Source organism: Diabrotica virgifera, chromosome 5 (genome assembly GCF_917563875.1).
Source record: "Diabrotica virgifera virgifera chromosome 5, PGI_DIABVI_V3a".
Classification (NCBI taxonomy): Eukaryota; Metazoa; Arthropoda; class Insecta; order Coleoptera; family Chrysomelidae; genus Diabrotica; species Diabrotica virgifera.
In genome coordinates, this window is record NC_065447.1 from 109191140 (window position 1) to 109199275 (window position 8136).

An 8136-nucleotide genomic window follows, 5' to 3' on the forward strand; every position below is an offset into this window, starting at 1 on the left:
ATCCATTGACGAAAATTTGTAACTGCTCTGTTATAATTTTATCATAATCTTTAAATCTTTACGATTCTACTTCGTAAAATAATATATTATTTACAAAGCAAGTTACTTTTTTGTCACTTGTTTGTCATATTTTATTTTTAAATTTTTTAAATCTATATTGTACATTTATTTTTTTGTCTGTATATTATTCTTGTACACATGTACACCCTTGTTTTTCAGACTTCTGTTTTATGTACTGTGTCTGTGTATGTTTCCTTTTACTTACTTCTTTATTTTTAAATTTTTTCGTTTAATATCATCCAGGACTTTCGTTTTTTGTATCTGGCACATAAATTTATGTTTGCATGTTGATGTGGTGTTTAGTTATACCGGCTCCAGTAGCGTAACTATAAGGTTTCAAGACTGGCAAAATGCCTGAGGAAGCGGCGACCTGATCTCAGAAATAACCTAATATTTTTACAAAATTTAGTAAAACATATAAATTTTAATAAAGTTTGTACGTAAAATCATGTAACGTTAGACACGACCAATGTACAAATTTAAATAAAGGAGTCTCGTTCGAACGTTCGGACAGTAAAGACGTTATCATAAATAGCCATTAGTTTACAATTGATTTTTAACATTCACAGTAGTGAACTGAAAAACAACACATCTATTATCAAAGTAAAACAAGGTAAGTTATCAATCGAAGTAGCACAGAAAACGACAATAAATATCGTCTCCATACCACCAGATTGACAACAGATAGAATATTTTCTTTGGTTACACTTCCTGAGATTTTCAAAATTTATAAATCATACAGGATGCCGAGGAAATTAAGATAAGAAAATTATAAATAATTCACAACTCATCTGCTCAGCGTGGTGAAAGCTCCAACAAGAAAGATTTTTTAATATTCAAACAAAAGATTAAATGAATTAAAAATGTATAAGCATTCTTAATTTCTTTTCAACACGAAAATACAGCAGCTGTATAATACTATGGTCAAATCCGAGAGTGCAGGAAGAGTCTATACCGGTTTCGGGGGTTGTTTCCCCCTCATCAGTAGTCCCATATCCTCCTCTGTCAGATTCTTCCACGTACCACACTTTCAGTCTTCCGAATTGCAAAGAAAGAAATGTCACGGATGAACTAGGGCCATCTACCGAAAATGAGAATATTTATACACATCTATTATCATTTGTGACTACCTTTTTAATTAATAATATAATAATAACCTGTGGGAGTTTTTTGTCAGTTCTTCTATCAGGCGCGGCCCCCTGCGAATGGGGGATGCTTTCTGGGTATTCGTAGCGCCAATACCCAGAGAGTAGCAGGGATACTTGCCGTGGAACAAAAACTGACACCTGGCAGTAGGTATAAAATGCACACCCATGAGAATGGAGATAAATAAATTATGTTTAGGATCGCTGCCTGGGGATCGCCAGGGCACGTCTGGAGCCGGCGATGGACGTGACAGCATGCGGGACGTCGGTGGCAGGGTGTTGAGGAGACGGGCCCCTGTCATACAATCAGCTACAGCCCAACCGTAACCACAACCACAAGCGAGCCAAACAACAACAAGAGCTCCACCCGCCGAAGGTGCTGCGCTGGATCATCAGCCGGCGCTCACTCAAGCGGGACGACCGAGGCAGCGCATGAAATGGACTGTGTCCATTAATGAAAACATTTTTCGCTTCAATTACAAGGTGACAAACCTCGGTCAAGAAACAATCGGCTACCGACAACAGCTGAATGGCGAATTTTGCAGGACGTACACAGATATTCAAGTATCGGAGCAAAGAGTATCAGATCAATGCCGGGTAATCATAAGGAACAACCTTATCCCAGATACTAGACGCAATTCGGTCAAAAGCGAGGTCGAACGGGAGATTAATAACCAAGTACAAGTTTTAGATCAAGTCCCTAATGAAATCCTCGATGAGCAGACTCCTGAGATTCCCATGCCAGAAACTCAACCTGATAATACACAGCAGAAAAACAACGAGTTGCGCGATAGTCTAGCAAATGAAATGGCTCGTGCCGTACAAGAGTTTAATGGAACAAACACACTTAGCAGACCACCGCTACCACGAATAAACTCTTGTAAGAAACTAGGTGCGCTGTTACAAATTGTGAACACTGAAGTCCAACCCAACTATGTCGTAGAAGCTCACACGTTGGAATATTTGCATATGCTAATCTACTGTGCAGCAACAGCAATTGCTAATGTAATGGGCATTAAGATCAGAACACGACGGGTTACTAATAACAAAAGAACTGGTAGCAGAGTTGCACCCAGGGAAAAAGACTGCTCGGAAAGATCGAATTATTACGTAGGGATATTGGTACAGTCACAGAATACATACAAGGTGTAACAAGTAGAAAAGTCATCAGAAGAGCTGAAGAAATAATGCTGACTACCGCAAGATACTCAAAATATGATCCACAAAACAACACAGCCCATCAGTGTCTGGATACATTAAAACAAAAGCTCTCCGTTTATTCAGGACGACTAAGGAGGTACAAAGTTAGTAACAACCGCAAAAGCGACAATGCTATTTTTAAAAGTTCTGAAAAGGCGTTCTATCGAAAACTCAATTCCACTCTAGAACGTGTCGATAAGACTTACCCACGCCAAGAAGAAATTCATGAGTTTTGGAGAAATCAACTTTTCACGCCAGCTGCTCTAAACAACAATGCTGGATGGATAGAACATACGACACAGAACTGCCAACACTACATTACCACCCTTTACGAACCCTTCACTACTGAAGAAGTCTCAAATACCATAAAAGAGCTTCATAACTGGAAATCTCCTGGACCAGACGGAGTTCAAAACTTTTGGCTCAAGAAGTTTTGGAGTGTTCATGAATGCTTATCAATACTAATTAATCATGTTATTTCTCATCCGCAGGATATGCCATCATTCCTAACTCAGAGAACCACTTATTTAATTCTGAAGGATCAAAGTAACACACAAGATCCAGCCAACTACCGCCCAATTACTTGTCTTCCAAATTTGTATAAATTGGTCACATCCTGTGTAGCCCGGCGTATCTACCAACACTGTGCAATGAACAATATCATAGAGCCTCAACAGAAAGATTGCGCTAAGGGTTCCATGGGTTGCAAAGAACAAATTATCATCGACTCAGTCATTTCTAATCAAGCATATTCCAAAAAGGGGAACCTATTTACTGCCTTCATTGATTACAAGAAGGCCTTTGATTCAGTGCCGCATGAATGGCTTATAGATATATTGAGAATATATAAAGTCGATGATAATATAGTGACCTTTTCACAGCATATAATGACAGAGTGGAAGACTAGAATTCACCTTCAAATACTTGGTGAAAATAACATCGAAAATGAAACTATCGCAATCAGCCGGGGCCTTTTCCAAGGAGACTCGTTAACTCCACTGTGATTCTGTCTAGCTAGGAACCCACTATCTCAGCTATTGAACTCGACTGACGCAGGTTTTAGCATCAAAAATAACAACAATGTGGTGGCGAAGCTTAATCATCTGTTGTATATAGATGATTTGAAATTAATGGCTCCCAGTCGAAACCAAATAGATGAGATGCTAAGAACTGTAGAATCCTTTTCAAATGACATTAGTATGCACTTCGGACTAGACAAGTGCCGTGTTTTAAATATAGTCAGAGGAAAAGTACAGCCCGGAGGATACGATATTCAAAATGGCCAGAACATCGAGGCCATGGGTGAAAACGATATGTATAAATATCTTGGAGTAAAGCAAGCGCGGAAAATTGACCATAAGCAAATGAAAACTGAGATAACTGCGGAGTTTATACGAAGGGTAAAATAGCTGCTTCGTTCACACCTTAACAGTAGAAATTTGTTTAAGGCACTAAACACCTACGCATGTTCCGCGCTTAGATATTCGTTTGGCATTGTTAAGTGGACAAAAACGGACATAGAGGATCTTCAGCGAAAAGTAAGAACACACCTCACAAAAAGCACAAAAACACCATCCTATACGTGCAGTAGAAAGAACAACATTACCACGGAATCTAGGAGGAAGAGGACTTATGGATATAGGTGAGCAATTAAATAAACAAATTGCTAATTTAAGAACTTATTTTCAGGTGCAAGCTGAGTCATCTACTCTACATCGCGCTATTTGCGCAGTAGATGACACAACACCGATCAAACTGAGGGAACCAGAAATGCGCATAAACCACCTCACTAAAGACGAAAAAATGCGCACCTGGATGGGAAAACCTCTGCACGGGCAACATCCCAATAAGGTCAGCCAAGACTATGTCGACAATGCAGCGTCGAACTATTGGTTGACATCAGGAAAGATGTTCCCTGAAACGGAGGGCTCGTTACTGGCCATTTAGAATCAGGTTATATCAACCAGAAATTACCTGAAATATATCATCAAAGACCCTCAGGTTCAAAACGACAGATGCCGATATGGATGTCAAGCCCAAGAAACCATCCAATATCCTACAGGGGGCTGCCAGGCATTTGCTGCAACTGAATACAAGGAACGGCATGGCGCAGTGTGAAAAATCCTTCATCAAGAGATAGCTATCAAGCTGGGACTTCTCCAAACGGACCATCTCCCGTATTATCAATACGTCCCTGAGAGTATGATTGAGGATGGCCACTACAAGCTATACTGGGACCGCACTGTGCTCACAGATCAAACAGTGGCACATAATAGACCAGATCTCGTACTAGTTAAAAAATTAACAAGACAGACAACACTAATTGATGTGCCGATACCTAACAACAATAATCTACGTAGTAAATTTACTGAAAAGATCGCCAAGTACAGAAATCTGGAAATTCAAATACGAAGGCAATGGAGAAAGCAAAGTACCCAGACGATACCGAATATTATATCTACTACTGGAGTCATTCCGAAGACCCTCCTCGAAAGCAACAAAAAGCTGGGTCTGAATGAACATCTTTAAAAGACCATGCAGAAAGCTGTACTAGTCGCGACGGCCAGAAGTGTACGAAAATTTTTGGGAGACACACCTGCATTCCAAGTCACCTAGGGCTCGATAACACGGAAAGAGTCCCACCAGAACTCAATCCTTTTGATACCGTAGGTATCTGGGATGAGTCAATTTTCTCCTTAGAGGGAGTGTGAGCCGTATGGCTAAATCTGGATAATGTTTATAAGAGTCATTAAGAGAGCTGTAGAAATAATGCGGAGCACTGCAAGACTCTCGAGGTATGATCCAGAAAATAACACAGCCCAACAGTGTCTGGATACATCAAAACAAAATCTTTCCGTCTATTCAGGACGATTAAGAGGGTATAAAGTTAGTAACAACCGAAAATGTGACAATGCACTTTTTGAGAACTCTGAGAAGGCGTTCTACCGAAAACTCAACTCCACCGTAGAAAGTGTCGACTAGTCTTACCCAAGCCAAGAAGAGATTCATGAGTTTTGGGGAAATCAACTTTCCACTCCAGCTGCTCTTAACAACAATGCTGGCTGGATAGAAGATACGACTCACAACTGTCACCACTACGTCACAGCTAACTACGTACCATTCACTACTGAAGCGGTCTCAAATATCATCAAAGAGCTTCATAACTGGAAATCTCCTGGACCAGACGGAGTTCAGAAATTCTGGCTTAAGAAGTTTTGGAGTATTCATGAGTGCTTATCAACATTAATTATTCATGTTATTTCTAACCCGCAGGCAATACCTTTAGTTCTAACTCAGGGAACCACTTATTTAATACCGAAGAATCAAAATAACACTCAAGATCCAGCCAAGTACCGCCCAATTACTTGTCTTCCAACACTGTGCTCTAAACAATATCACAGAGCCTCAACAGAAAGGATGCGCTAAGGGTTCTATGGGTTGTAAAGAACAACTTATCATCGACTCAGTCATTTCTAACTAGGCATTCACCAAAAAAAGGAACCGCTTTACTGCCTTTATTGACTACAAAAAAAGCCTTTGATTCACTGCCGCATTAATGGCTTATAGATATGTTAAGAATATACAAAGTCGATGATAACATAGTGACTTTTTTAAGGCATATAATGACAAGTTGGAAGACCAAAATTCACTTTCAAATACCTGGTGAAAACAATACCGAAACGGAAATTATCGCAATCAACCGGGGCATGTTTCAAGAAGACTCGCTGAGTCCATTGTGGTTCTGTTTGGCTATGAACCCTCTATCACAGCCACAGCTATTAAATATCACTGACTGAGGTTTTAGCATTAAAAACAACAATACTGTAGTAGCGAAGCTTAATCATCTGTTGTATATGGATGATTTGAAATTAATGGCTTTTACTCGAGACAATCTAGAACAGTTCTGAAGCTATTTCCTTGTGGCATTTTTATGATTAATTATTTATATGGGAAATAAGCCACAATTAAAATGAAAAAAATAATTTTATTAACGTTTCGACGCCCAAATCGGGTGCCGTTGTCAAAATACAAAATATTACTAAAATAAACTAAAGTGTTGTTGCTAAGCAAAAAAATTCTTCTAATAATTTATTTAATCTCACTCATTTATATTGGCAATTCAGACATATATTATACATTTTAAAGTAGAAGACTTTAAAATGATATTGCCAATATTTATGAGTTGCGTTCCTGGGACGACTTACTGAAAGATAGTTCATTCGATTACATGAAATTAACCCCAACTCAAGAATATCCGTCATAAAAAATTATAGCATGTGATATGTCTTTAAAAAGACAACCAAATGCAACGACAGTAAAATTCTCGCGTTAGAGACTTCATAGTAAATCACAAGGGAAAACCAGGAAAAACCCTGTGATACTATCCCGACATCGTAAGTATTTGGTCTTACATTAATTTACACTCAAAAAATAATACCAAATTCTGACTTGTAACATGTTTAAATTATAAATAATATTAATAATACTAGATATATAAGTAATACTAAAATATAAAATATGTACTAGCTCGATATTATTGACTTACTAATCTTGGTATTTTCTTTCTATTGACTTCCTCTTTCAGTATGGGTGACCACATCCTACTGCATTCTACCATTTGGGCGTCGAAACGTTAATAAAATTATTTTTTTCATTTTAATTGTGGCTTATTTCCCATATAAATAATTAATCTAGAACAGATGCTAAAAACAGTAGAAACATTCTCTAATGATATTAGTATGCAGTTCGGCCTAGACAAGTGCCGTGTTTTGAATATAGTCAAAGGAAAGGTACAGCCCGGTGGATTCGATATGAAAAATGGCCAGAACATCGAGGCCATTGATGAAAACGATATATATAAATATCTTGGAGTAAAGCAGGCGCGGAAAATTGACCATAAGCAAATGAAAACTGAAATAACAACTGAGTTTATACGAAGGATAAAACAGCTGCTTCGTTCACAGCTTAACAGCAAAAATTTGTTTAATGCACTAAACACCTACGCTTGTTCCGCACTTAGCTATTCATTTGGTATTGTTAAGTGGACAAAAACAGATATAGAAAATGTTCAGCGAAAAGTACGAACACACCTCACAAAGGCACAAAAACACCATCCTATAAGTGCAGTAGAAAGAACGACATTACCACGGAATCTAGGAGGAAGAGGACTTATGGATATAGGTGAGCAATTAGATAAACAAATTGCTAATTTAAGAACTTATTTTCAAATGCAAGCTGAGACATCTACTCTATATCGCGCTATTTGCGCATTAGATGACACAACACCGATCAAACTGAGGGAACCAGAAATGCGCATAAATCACCTCACTAAAGACGAAAAAATGCGCACCTGGATGGGTAAACCACTGCACGGGCGACATCCCAATAAGGTCAGCCAAGACTATGTCGACAATGCAGCGTCGAACTATTGGTTGACATCAGGAAAGGTGTTCCCTGAAACGGAGGGCTCGTTACTGGCCATTTAGGATCAGGTTATATCAACCAGAAATTACCTGAAATATATCATCAAAGACACTCAGGTTCAAAACGACAGATGCCGATATGGATGTCAAGCCCAAGAAACCATCCAACATCTTACAGGGGGCTGCCAGGCATTTGCTGCAACTGAATGCAAGGAACGGCGTGACGCAGTGTGAAAAATCCTTCATCAAGAGATAGCTATCAAGCTGGGACTTCTCCAAACGGACCATCTCCCGTATTATCAATACGT